The sequence below is a fragment of the Hakea prostrata genome, unplaced genomic scaffold, assembly GCF_041222555.1.
Source record: "Hakea prostrata isolate BN-2017 unplaced genomic scaffold, UWA_Hpros_2 contig_102, whole genome shotgun sequence".
NCBI lineage: Eukaryota > Viridiplantae > Streptophyta > Magnoliopsida > Proteales > Proteaceae > Hakea > Hakea prostrata.
In genome coordinates, this window is record NW_028291221.1 from 146,866 (window position 1) to 161,056 (window position 14,191).

The window sequence follows — 14,191 nt, forward strand, 5'->3', positions numbered from 1 at the left end:
TATGACGGACAGTATGATGAAGCGCAAGCCGATGAAGCGTACTACACGCAAGGTGTTGGCGACAATCAAAATTACATTGATGATCCCTCAAGTGATCAAGTTGCGTACTACGATTAGACTTAACGTGGAGTTGGAGCATCTCTATTGGATTGATGAAGTCCACTATTTTGAAGATGTTATTTATAGAATAGAAGACTCTTAGTTTAGTTTATCATTTTATTTCTTTTGTTTCGGTTGTTATTCCTTTTAGACTTATGCTACGTTCCGCTGTATCTGTGGAGTGAATTTCCGCCTCACTCTACTTCTTTTGATATCTTCGGATATCTGGTATCATTTTCCGCACTTTGATTATATTGATTATTCATTTCTTGACTTTAAATCTTTTGTTTATAATATTTAAACCATGATTGTTTCTTGTTTATGATTATGTTATTGTATATGTGGGAGGATGATTTCCTCGATACTTGATCTTCGGGGCTGTGGATCACACTCCCGGGTATGCCAGTTAGGGTACCGGCTGGGGGGATGTGACAGGAAATGTAGCACGTAAGTCTAAAAGAATACAAATGTTCTCAAAAGAAAGTAAATGAATGGAACTCAAACTAAACTAAGAGTCTTCTACTCTATAGATAACATCTTCAAAATAGTGGACTTCATCAATCCAACTAAGATGTTCCCACTCCACTTTAAGTCTAATCGTAGTACGCATCGTGACCAAACGTGGGATCATCAATGTGATCTTTATTGTAGCCAGCACCTTGCATGTAGTATGCTTCTTCAACTTGTGCTTCTTCATATTGCCCTTCATAGTAATCAAGAACTGTAGAGGAATCTAACACAAGAGGTTGCACAAAAAGGAGTGAGTTCGAATGAACTCAATAAGGCAAGTTAAATCATAACAACATAAATAACATGCTGCAGAACATAACAATATGCAATGCAATATGAATCAGACAATGTATGTATGCATCTAAACTCTATGTATGTTGGTCTCTATAGGCAGACATGCTTTAAGTCATAGCACCGTACTTCTTTAGGAAGGTCTCATCTCACAACGCCGGTTGGTAGTGGGTCCTTCATCCCTCGGGACAATCCATGGCTGGGGGTTAGGTCACCACTCTCTCACATCACCATTGGTCTAAGTACTGGCACATGTCAAGGTTAAGCCTAACCCAATGCAAGTCATCTACTCAGTCATATCAACTCATTTCCAGATACGTCCCTGACTACGGACTCATCAACCCTATTGATCATCCACATATAATAGACGGGAAGCTCTCATGTCCCCTCACGGGTTGGTTACCGGTCTTGAGCGCCCATGAGCCCAAGTCTACTATATGCAACCCTACTAATAAATGGCCCCTTTCAGGTATCCACAATTTGATTCATGTCCTCTCACGGATTGGTTACCGGTCTTGAGCGCCCATGAACCCCGTTGCTACCACAAGTCGTTCGGTCTCAATACCCTTCTAAATCGGGTCTGATAGAATGGGGACATCCTACCCAAACAATGCTAGACAGCCCTAGGTATGACATCCAATAATCCAGGAAAGCGTCGATGGGCATCTTCGGAGAACATCCCATACTATTCCCTCCGATGTCCAAGGACAGAAATGTCAAAAGGACATTCCCCAATCCCAAATCATACCTAATCAATCACATTCTCAGATTAGTCACATCATACATAACTGACATCTCATCACATAAAAGAATATGTAAAAGCATTCATTAACAACATACATGAGTAAGCATACATATATACTTGAATAATGAAAAGACAACATAAGTAAGGTACTACTGTACTTACAGCAGTGCATCATCAATAGAAAGTACAATATCAATATTGTATCTTAGAGTTTCCGAAATCAAAAACTAACATACACGCAATCTATGTCATTATGAAGATAACTGTCCTTGCCTTAATTAGCAATGATGATTATCCAAAGATCAAAGAGAGAGGTTCCAAACCTAGTAAATAAACTGAGTCAGTACGAAGCAAATCAGTGGATTTTGATCCGAAACTCAATCTACAAGATTCGAAACTTCACAAAACTTGGAGGAAACCTTTAGAACAATATTCTAACACTAAAGGAGTATAGATTAGGCCTTAATAATGATTAAAAATACTACCTTCTAATTTGAAATCATGGTTTCCCCAATTGGGTGAAAACCCTAGAATTTGATGAAAAATATACTATGAAATCATGGAAAAGATTAAAGGAGATTAGATCTAATTCTAGAAGAAGGTAATCAAAATCAAACACAAGTACGTTATGAGAATTGGATTCAATTATGTTAAGAAAGTGATTAGAAAGGTAAAATTAGGGTTTCAAGAAAAGTTTATCAGGGTTAGGGTTAAGGTCACTATGATGATCATAGATCCTTAAGAATGGAAGGAGATTATGGAAGAGATGGTTGCAAGGATGCAGCATCTTCTTCCCAATCTCAATCAAGAACAAGATCGTAGAAGAATAAATCACAACACAGAAGGGATCACTAACCTTGGATTGACAGATCGGAGATGAGAAGCTTCAGATCTCGCAAAGATCTTTCGAAATCACCAAAGAGAGCTTTGAAAGAGTCTTCCCACGTTCTCAGAGTGTTTTGGAGGCAGAGGATACTAAGAAACATGAAGTTAACTTAAGTCTAAAATTGGATTTTCTCGAATTTAACACCCTGTTGGTCGACTGCTTGGTCGATTGGCCCAGTTGACCAATCAATCGACCAAGTTGGTCAGCAAGGCCCAAACAGGGAATTGGAGGCCCAACTCAAGTCCAAACCTCATGGGCTTCTCCCAACACAACAAATGACTTATCTAGTATAGAAAAATGCCTTCAAATCATGTCTAACTGTACTACAAGTCCATCAATTAGACTCACCTTCGTCAAGTTGCAGCTTTCTTTCCAGATCGCACCAGACTTCCAAGTATTGGACTCCATCATCAATCTCCATGGGTTCTGGGTCAAACACTATGTCTTCTACTTAGATGGCCCATAGTTGGCTTCTTCCTTTACTTTGGGTCTTCGGACCTACAAACAATCGGGTTTCCGATCAAGGTCAGGGTTAGGATAGGGCTGGATTTCACACTATTACTCAATCTTCTACTAGTCTACATTTATCTCAAATATAGTATATTCAAGATCTTCTCAAGTTAGTATATTCAAGATCTTCTCAAGTGGGCAGATATGACTGATTGCATACAATTCTCTACATTGGTTTCCACTACTGACAAGTTAAGTAAGTTTATAGGGGAATTTATGGCTGATCCTTTGATGTATCACAGTATTGTCGGTGCCCTTCAAAATGCGATCATGACCAGGCATGATATCCAATTTGTGGTAAATAAAGTCTGTCAGTTTATGCACTCTCCTACGGTTGATCCCTAGTGTCACACCCCACCCGCCGGTCTCGGTTACCCACCCGACAACCCGTGGGTGCGATCCGTCACAAGATCCAAGGTTTTAGTCTATCAACAATATTTAAGACAAATAAAGATAATCAAGAGCAAAGACTATTCAATAACTGAATTAAATGAATTACAGGAGTCCAAAATACTCCAATGTCAATAAATAAAGGAAAGAAATAATCAATAAAATGGATAAAGGTTTCAGCGGAAGTAAACAAAAAGGTTATATCAATTTCTTCCCAGTTTCCTTTTCTAAATCTAAAAAATGTTTTTCATGGATCTCAAGGTAAGGTGTTCTCCAATTCAACTCTATTCGCCAAGCAAACTTTTTGACCACCCTCCGCCTTTGATCATCAATAGGTGCGATAAGTGCACTCCATGTAGCTACAGGAGCTCCCGCACATGCTATTTCCATCTCCCACTGACGGTGCCACATCTTCTTCATACGGGATGGTTCCTTCATAGGAAACCAGTCCATCTTCCTGTAAAGTTCCTTCTTCTGTGCAGGCTAATAAACAATACAAAATAAAGACGTGAGTTCTAGAGAACTGAGTAAGAAACAATCACAATCCCATCAATCATTCAACAATGCCAAGATACATAAATAATATGAATGCATGCAAAACATGAATGATACTATGATTTCTAACTATGCAGGTCTCTAATAGTTGACATGCTTTAAGTTATACACCAACCCTCCTCTGGGTAAGTGTAAAATCCAGCTTTTACCTAACCTTGACCCGACCCGGTCATTGTTATGTTTGTAGGTCCAAAGACCCGAAGTGGTGGTAGGAGGGACTATGGGCCCTACTGGTTGATGACGAATGTCGGGATTCCAGTTATGGACATTGATGATGCTGCTCCTTCCTTGAGCACATTACCGGTGCTAAGTTAGAATCTGCGCACCGATGAAGAGCGAGACAGTTGAAATAGCAAACGGACTCCGTGCATAATCCGAAGGTACTCCCGAAACTAGACCTCTTGAGTGAACGTAGGAGAAAACCCCATGCAATTTGACCTTGTATAGCCCTCCAAGTCCGCACCTAAAGTTGCTGAACTATTCTGTAAAATTTCTGCAGAGATTGTTTTGGTCGATACTATTGGTCGATACCACGACCAAAGGTATCGACCAACAAGTCGCTGAGCCAGATTTAAAGATTCTTGGAATATTCTTTTCTATTTGTTTATTCCTCGAGACTGGAGCCCTATTCTCGCGTCTTTAACATCCGGGAACGTGAGAGAGCCTCCCAAGAACTCCTCCTTGGTAGTGGTGAAGCATCTTCTTCATCAATCATGCCAACCACTCATTCCTACTTCTTGTTCCACTTTAAAGGTATGACTCTCTCTCCTAATCACTTCTCACTCATCTTTTCTCTATTTACTGTTGGGACCATGGTCAAGGTGCGCAACCTGCATACACCTTGCCATGAACCTTCTAAACCCCATACAATGATGTTTTCACCGATATGACTATGATTGATTCACCTCATGATCATTGACTACACATTTCCATGATTTATTGCTTACCAACTTGCTTTATTTACCAAAACCGAGATGAAGCTCGTGATTAACCTAATCTATACCTTGCATATGTGCTCCATGTTACTTCTAAACGATTCCCTACCTAATCCCCCATGTTTTCCCCTAATTTGCATGAGTATAGCCAATGCTATGATCTACAACTCTTAACCTAATATGTCAATTTGGGGATTTCCAAATGGACCATTGGATTATGAAAGTTTCTTGATAATTAGTGTCCCCATGTTGTGCTTAGACTATCCTCCAAGTCATGTCAACCGAGACCCGGAAGACCAAACGGGCAAGAACCGAAAACCGCCCCGGAATTGATTTGGTCGATACTATTGGTCGATACTATCGACCAAATGTATCGACCAAAGAGTGTCGACAACTTTGGCCCATCCGATTCGTTGATCTCCGATTGTCCGATTTTCTCTAACCTTCATATATGCTTGTTTAGGACTTTAAGACATTTGGGCCACCGCTTGTGATCTTGGACCATTCCTTCTCCGATTCAAGGTAAGGATAGTTATCGATGTAATTACCTAGGATATGGAAATCTTGACTTGGTATTCCTAACCTAGTAAATATAGTTTCTATTTCATATTCTTATCGTGTTAGACTTGCTACATATGTCTTTAACGGTAGCTTTGTGTTTACATATATTACTTCAATGTTTTATCATGTTTATCAATTCAATATATGATGACTTATGTCAATGTCATGAATTGAATGTTTATTATGACGTTGTATCTTGTGAACTGATATGATGAACTTGGGCATGTGATTGCTTAAGTATAACTTGGGATTGAGGGGTACCCACGGGCGTCCTTGGACATCGGAGGGAATAGTATGGGATGTTCTCCGAAGGTGTCCATTGACGCTTTCCGGGTTATTGAATGACATGCATAGGATTTGTCTAGATGTATGGCTAGGATGTCCCCACAATCGGACCCGATCGGAAGGGCATTGAGACCGAACAACCCGTGGAGTAGTGTGGATTTGTGGGCACTCAAGACCGGTATCCACTCCGTGAGAGGACATAAATTGCATTACGGTACCCGAAAGGGGCCATTTATTGGTAGGGTTACAAATGGCTAGACTTGGGCTCACGGGCACTCAAGACCGGTGAAATGATCCGTGAGAGGGACGGAGAGCTTCCCGTTACCATTTGTGGATGACCAATAGGGTTGATGAGTCCGGTGAGTAATATCCGTGACTCTAGTGTGAAGGATACCGGAAAGGATCCCGAGAGGGGAGGAATGGAAGTATTTGGAACCGGCATGATATGATTAAGTAGATGACTTGCATTGGGCTAGGCTATACCCCGACATGCGCCAATACTAGACCAAACGGTGATGTGAGAGAGCGGTGACCGAAACCCCCAACCATGGATTTGTCCAAGAGGGATGCGGGACCCAATCCCCCGTGATGAGTGACCGAGACTACCTAAAGAAGTATGGTGCTATGACTTAAAGCATGTCTACCATAGATGACCAACATACTTAGAATAAAGTCATATTGCATTATATGCCTCATATCATCTGCATCATTTATGATTATCTTGTGGTTTATGTGTGGTGGGATAACTCCTTCTGAGTTCTTTGAACTCATTCCTTTTCGTTGCAATATTTTGTTAGGCTATTCTACAGGTGATACTCGAGGCACCCTCCCCGAGGCGGACCCGGATACCTCATACTACCATCCGGAGGCGGCTACGTTGAAGACCGGTGACCATACCGAAGAAGATTACCGGGCACCGGGGTTAGCCCCGGAGTTGTATGGGAGCAGTCATGTTGGGTCTCCATGGTCCTCAACTTTGAAGAAGATATATTTATTATGGAGGAGACTTATGAGTAGTTACCCCCTTTGTGGACAGATACTTAGAAGAATTGTAATAACTTTAACTTACCTTTATAACTGAGACTTGTACTTGACTAAATTTTGACCTCACTCCGTTGGTGAAGGAGTGGATCCGCCCTAATTTATCCGATTGATATTTATTTCCGCACTCGATATGTCCGACACCTTATTCGAATTCCATGATCATTCATTGTTAGTTTATGATTATTATCGTTCATGATTGTATTATCGCGATGTGGATTATGTGGTCCCTAAACTATGGATCTTCGGGGCTGTGGATCACATCCCGGGTATGCCAGATAGGGTACCGGCTGGGTGGATGTGACAATAAGTCTCATCACTCTGATCCGGCAAGGACTGGCTACCTCTGTAGGGATCCTGGGAAAAAGCGAAAAGTCCACACCTGGCTCTCAATTCCATGGCTGGGGGTTAAGTCAACACTCTCTTACCACGACCATTGGTAATGAGTACTGGCGCATGTCGGGGTTTCTAATCCAATGCAAGGTCATACTGGTTATATGTCTACATGAAGTCCAAATACATCCCCTATGGCACCAACCAACTCGGTTCAGTATCCTTCGCAACCTAGGAGAAAGAATTCTCACGGACTGGTTACTGCTGTTGAACTCCACTCCTTAACCCTAGTCATCCACATATTATTGGGGCGGATGCTCTCATGATTCCTCACGACACCCGGTCCGATCCTTGGACATCCATGAGCCCAACCCTAACATATGCAACCCTACCATTTATATGACTAACAGTGGACCATAATGTCACCTCACTGTCATCATGGGTCACTCGGTTTCAATCCCCCTACCGAAAGGGTAGTAGCATGTGGGGTACCTAACCATGCAATCTAGACTCTACCTAAACAATGCCATCAAATAGTAAAGACAGTGCTGGAGACATCAGTAGGCATGTGTCCCATTCCACAGCCTTCTGATATCCCTAGCTAAGATATCCCAAAATAGATACCTCATCCATCAGAACCATATACCAACTACCATCAATCCATAACATCCATAATCAACACAATATGTATATAAGTAAGACAAACAGCAGTAAAGTAATATGATTTCTATATAAGACATATAAACAGCAGCATATATAAAGAAATATGATTTCTCATATACACTAGATTAACATATTATAAGTCTATTTAAGAGATAGGATGAATTGTCCTTACCTGCATATAATAAGATTGTCCGTAAAATGAAATCCGATAACAATTATATGACTTTTCTTTCAAACAGTGGTTACCTATACAGGGTTACAGTAACATATAAGTTAAATGAATCAATTTGAATCAGAACCAAAAACCATTTGGTCTCTGTTTACCAGCCGGTCGCTTAGGTTGAGCGACTGCCACTAGTGACCGCCCCAAAAACAGTGAGTTTCAATCTGAAACTCAGGCCTTTGATTACTCATTTTCAATCCGGATTTCGAGTAATCTTGACCTAAGTCTCGAATCTAATACTCCTTAAGCCAAAAGGGTGAGGGAAAACTAACCATTACCATCAATGGATTACCCATAACTCTCCCCTTGACTGGATTAACCTTCTCACAAAAACAGGGTTTCGTTTATGGTTAATTCATCTCAAGTAGATTAAAAAGAGAGTTAAAAATATCCAAGGGGGTAATCACAAAGACGAGGGGATGGGTTAATACTAATTTAACGGACAAAGAGAGTAAAGAATGAAGGATTAATTGATTACCTCACGCCAAAGAGTCAGAGAAGGAAAGGACTGATCTCCAAATCACTGCCAGCATTCCAGAGTCTCTTTCGGATCTTCCCCGCAGCCGTCTAACCTCCCAAATAAGCAACCACGAATAAAGTATTCGTTAATTAGACGAATGTTGCCTTTTATAGAAGTCAGGGGGCAAAATAGGGCAAAATCCCCGAAAACAGACCGGGCGGTCGCTCCAGGCGGTCGCTTGGTTTGATCGACCGCCACTAACAACCGCCCCCATGTAATTTTCCATACAAGGGTGCTTTTGCTAGGGGGTTGTACCCAAGGCCAACCTAGCCCTAAAGAAGAGATGGTTGAGATCTTACCTTCATTCCGGACATCTCCGAACAACACTTGACTTCCAGAAATCCAAGATTCAACCAAGGCAGGCTCTTCAGATAAAGGATCCAGATCCATGGGTCCAGGGTATGGATCATGGGCTTCAATCCGGACACTCCACAAGTTCACCCGACTAGACCTTCGGGTTCTTGGACCTGAAATACGGATCTCGGGTTAGAAATATGGGGGTTGTTACACCTAGTCTGCTGTTGAATGGATTCTTCACTACTTAAATGGAACCTCCTCACGGGGACTTCTTATCCATCGTGTCTCTCCACTTAGTTTATCTAGTTTTTTGGATGCTGACTTGGCCGACTACCTTGATGATTGCACATCTATTGGTGGTTATGCTATAATTTTTGGATGTAAACTTATCTCTTAGAGTTTGAAGAAGCAAAACACTGTGGCTCGCTTAAGCACTGAGGTTGAATATTGTGCTCTCGCTAGTGCAGCTGCCTAGCTTACCTGGTTACAATCTCTGTTACATGAAATATCGGTATATCTGCCTTCCGCTCCAATTCTTTGGTGTGATAATGTTGGGGTCACCTATCTCACTGCCAATCCTGTCTTTCATGCATGAACCAAACATGTTGAGATAGACTTCCATTTTGTTCATGATAAGGTTGCCATGGGAGACCTCCAAGTTCAATTTCTCTCCACCAAAGACTAGGTTGCTGACATCTTCACTAAGCCTTTCTCTCGTCAACGGTTCAGCATCTTGATGTCCAACCTCAAGGTGTCATCTTCGCCCTTGAGTTTGAGGGGCCATGTTGAGGATAATTCTGGTTTTTTGCAATCGAGGGCAAAACAGAAAAACTACAGGCAACCCTGGCCGAATCTAGGACTGCCCTAGTCGCCACCACTCTATGCGTGCAAGGCTTCAAGAATCCAAATTAAACTCAACTACTTAAGAGACTCCAGCAGATTACATCTTATCCACAGTAGATCAGACTCAAAGTTGTACACATAGGAGATATAGTTCATACAAAATACAAATAGATAATTTGCGTAATTCAAACTCTGGAGTAAGAGTCCAGGATTAATGTTGCATAGGACTCTTGTAACTATAAATATGTAACCTATACTACAGTCAATCTCAAGGAAGCAAATCACATTCCCGTAGATGTAGGTTGCAGAGATCAACCGAACCACGTACATCTCTTGTCAGACTCTCTCATCCTCTTTTTCTCTCATGTTTTTCTCTCTTCCTCACTCTCTAAGAACGTCTCTTCTCTCTCTCTCTCTCTCTTGGAAATTATGGACTTTAGCAATTTCCGACTTTTAATCCTCTTATAAAAATAAGGATTGAGTTTTCCTTCAATTATGGTGAATAAGTATTCATTTATTTAATCTAAATGATGATCAAGTAGGAAAAGGCAGCAAGAGGTTATGTTGGGACTTATTCGAGAACCTTGTAAGGGTTTGTGAAACCTAGAAGGAGCTAGTGAACCTGTATCATGCAAAGTATGAAAATACTTTTCTCAAATCAGAAATTTACTGTAACTACAAATACTTGCACCAAAAAAAAAAAAAAAAAAACTACAAATAAGAATCTGTAAGGTTAGGTAACTTGGGGCAACTGATGTTACAGGAATTGAGATGATTTGATTCTTTATTTGGAAAAGGGGGGTTTCGAACCCCACTAAGCATACATATGTAATTTTCTTTCCCCTTAAGGCCCCCCAAGACCGTTCTTATGATTTCAAACCATTAATGAAATGGAATCTATTGATCCCCCACATTGTCATGTGAGAATTGAAGATATATAATTGGAAACAGCACCAATTCATAAATAAAGTTCATAATAAGTATAGGCAGACAAAATCCAAAATAATTATCGGCATACAAATGCTAGCGGCCAGGCATTGTGGCATCCATGCACCTATATGAGGCTTATACCACAAAGCAAACAAAGAGGTGGAAATGTCGAATTTCAAATGTTCAAGGAGAAAGAGATGAAAACAAACAATGACACACACACATGCATGTTAAAATTCAAATGTTCTAAAATGTTGTTGGAAGAAGCTAAATAAAGAAACCAGCTGATCAGTTGATCTCTTATGATAATACAGAAAGTAGTTTATAGAAAGCAGTGTAAAATAGCTGCTAAATGAATTTATTAATTTATTGACACACTTTGACAGTTGAAATGTTCTTGCAAATGCGCTCTTGCCTCCAGCCATATATCTATCCACCTGTAAAAAGACGATAACAATCAGAGTATACTAAAATATTTAATTCTCTATTGGATCATAATTAGATTTAGTAAATTATTGGGCCTATTTTAGGCTGACAATGGCAAAAGACAAAGATACAGTGACTTCTCAACACAGCAACACTTTCAACTATCTTGATTGTTTTCTCATTCATTCCCAAGAAAAAAAAAAGGAGAGATTGTTACTCTCACTCATTCTCTGAGTCATGAGGCATGAATTAATTATATGGTCCAATCATATCAATTCTATTATAACTTTCATTCATGTTACTTAAAATGAACATGAGTTGCTTCAACAAATATTCAATCTTATTGATGAACAATCACAAATAATTGAATTTAATCAATTACTTTAAAATTTTCTTGTGACACTAGAAGATAGATTGATCTCATTGTCATAGTAAGTTTTTTGTCATATAAATGATTTAGATGATAGACAAGTAGATAAATAAAATATATTAGCATCTTATATGGGAAGCCAATGCGGGAGAAATAGAGAATGGGTTTAGTTGGATCAATGGATCACATAAGGTAAGGAGGGGGAAAAAAAGAAAGACAAAAAAAAAACCTAATACCCAAGTTCTTAGTTTTGCAAGTTGGGTTGGGGCAATATTAATGCATAGGGCGGCATTTCTGGAGTATTTTTCTATTTCAGGTGGAAGACTTCTCTTTGGAGATCTAACTTGGTTTTTAGATATTCCTTTGTTGATCAAATCTGGTTCATATGGGGTCCATATGTGTTCCCTTGCCATTTAATTTTGAGCTTCATTGTTTGCCAAGCATGTAAAGTTACTTGCCGTTCAAATGCATTGTAACTCTGTCGTCCAGGGACGATGACCAATTTCATGGTGCTGAATCCTCTAATTTACATGCTTTATGGGAGAGTTTATTTACTTCAAATTGAAATGAATACAGATAAACTTACAATAGGATTCTGTATTTGTTCCATTCACGGTCCAACACATGCTTTCCTTATCAAAATGTTTTCTACTAGAAACTCTACTTTGGTAATGTCTCATATTCTTAATAATAATTGACATCAATTAAGAGCAAGCAAAGAAGAAGCAAACGATCATCAGTAGCATGATAGAACCAACCGTATATGAATTTCATCCATGAAGCTCCTAAATCCATAATTTGCATGCAGAAAATATTATTTGATCTTGATCGCATTCAGACCAATATATTATGATAGCCATCCTGATCAAGAAAGGCACAGCCAGTGGCTATTAAATGAAACCTGGGAAATTAAAGAAGAATTGCTGAGATAGAAACTCACCAGTGTGGCTCAAATTAGAAGCAATGCAGCACCAAGATGCATGAGCTCAGAGATCGCTGTTCTTGAATTCGCTAATTGCCTTGCTGAAGTTTTCGGGGAGCCATGACAATTCAATTCTTCGAGCAGCAATCATTTCACGAAGTTCCTTTGGGATAATGTTTAGCCCAGGACACTTGATGAGGAACCATCGGTTGAGTGATGGCATCGTTCCTTCCTCTAACTCCAATCTCACTATTTTTGAATTCAGAACCTTCAAACACCGCAGCTCTGGAAATAATCCTTTACGAAGGACCAACTCATCTTTAACGAACACTGCTCTGTCTAATTTTAGTCTTCGGAGACTGGGTAGTTGTTTGTGAAACGTCTCCATTGTTTCAGGCTCCAAGACAGCCCCCTCGAGGCTAACACTTGTAAGTGTGGGTGGCAGTTTGATTGGCTTCTTGAAAACCCCTTGACAAATTTCAGAGATTGAAGGAATCTTAGGTTGATGGTGGAGTTCTGTTCATCTGAAGAGTTACACTGGTAGCCATACAACCCTAACTTGATCAAATTGGGTGCGAACTCCGCTATGTGAACTTGTATTTTTTTTTCATTACCATTTAAGCCTCCTGCACACAACGTTCCAGCAACCAACTTTCTGATAAAATTAGGTGCTGCCGATGATCCTGCTGCCATATGCACTGGCCTGTGCTTGGCTGGATGCTGATCTTTGGATACGTAACATAGAGTTTGGAGATTGTGGAGACATTTTTTAGATGGATTTGGAGGTAGTCTGCCGGGACCATCTAAATACAGATGCCTCAAGTTCTGCATACCCCAAATCCCTTCTGGCAAGTCATTTATTGGAAACCCTCTTACGTCAAGAACTTGGAGGAGTTGAAGGTTAAATACGGATGGTAGACTATAATGATCCAAGCCACCAAGTCTTATTTTGAGGTACTTGAGATAAGTATTCGACTTGTCAATGTCTGTTAGGAGACTCACGTCCTCCGAATAATCTAAAACCCTAAGAATCTTGTAGCGTTGGAATGGTTCAACGAAAACAGAATTTTGGTCACGACGTAAAACGAGTGTTCGAACATGGGCAAGATCGACGGTACCTCGAAGATCTCTCAAGCCAGCAAGGGATACCCTTCTTGTTGGCCGCGGCTGCAGCTGCAGCAGCTCCTGCAGCGGACGCAGCTGCCGCTCCTGCTCCTGCAGCTGCCGCTCCCGCCGCTTCTGTAGCTCCCACTTCTGCCGTTCCTGCAGCTCCCGTCGCTCCTGCAGCTGCAACTTCTGCCGCTCCAGCTCATGCAGCTGCCGTTGCTCCTGCAACTTCTGCCGCTCCTGCAGCTGCCGCATATGCCGCTCCCACCGCTCCCACCGATCCCACCGCTCCTGTATGTGCCGCAACTGCAGCAGCAGCCGCCTCAGCCCCGGCTGCTCTTCCTGGAATATCTCTCCTCGGGACAATGCAAGGCAGAGATGGTGTGTAACGGGATGCACGCGACATGTTTTGATGATCCTGCTGTCTAGAGTACTCGTTTCCTCTGCTTGGATCAAACTCCAATCAACGAGTTGCTGCAAGTAGTTCATACCAACTTCTTCCTCGGTCAGCTTCTTAGCATCCTGACGATCATGTTGTTGTTGTATGAACCCCTCCGCAATCCACATTTGGACCAGCTGCCTTGCTGATATCTCGTAGTCTGGAGGGAAAATGCCCAAGTAGAGAAAGCAAGGCTTATGGGTTGGGGGCAAGTAAACGTAGCTAAATCTCAATATATCCACGTACTTGGGTTGTCGTATCATAGAGAGAACACCTTCCATCGGGCTGCGATCGATGCTCTCCGGTGTCT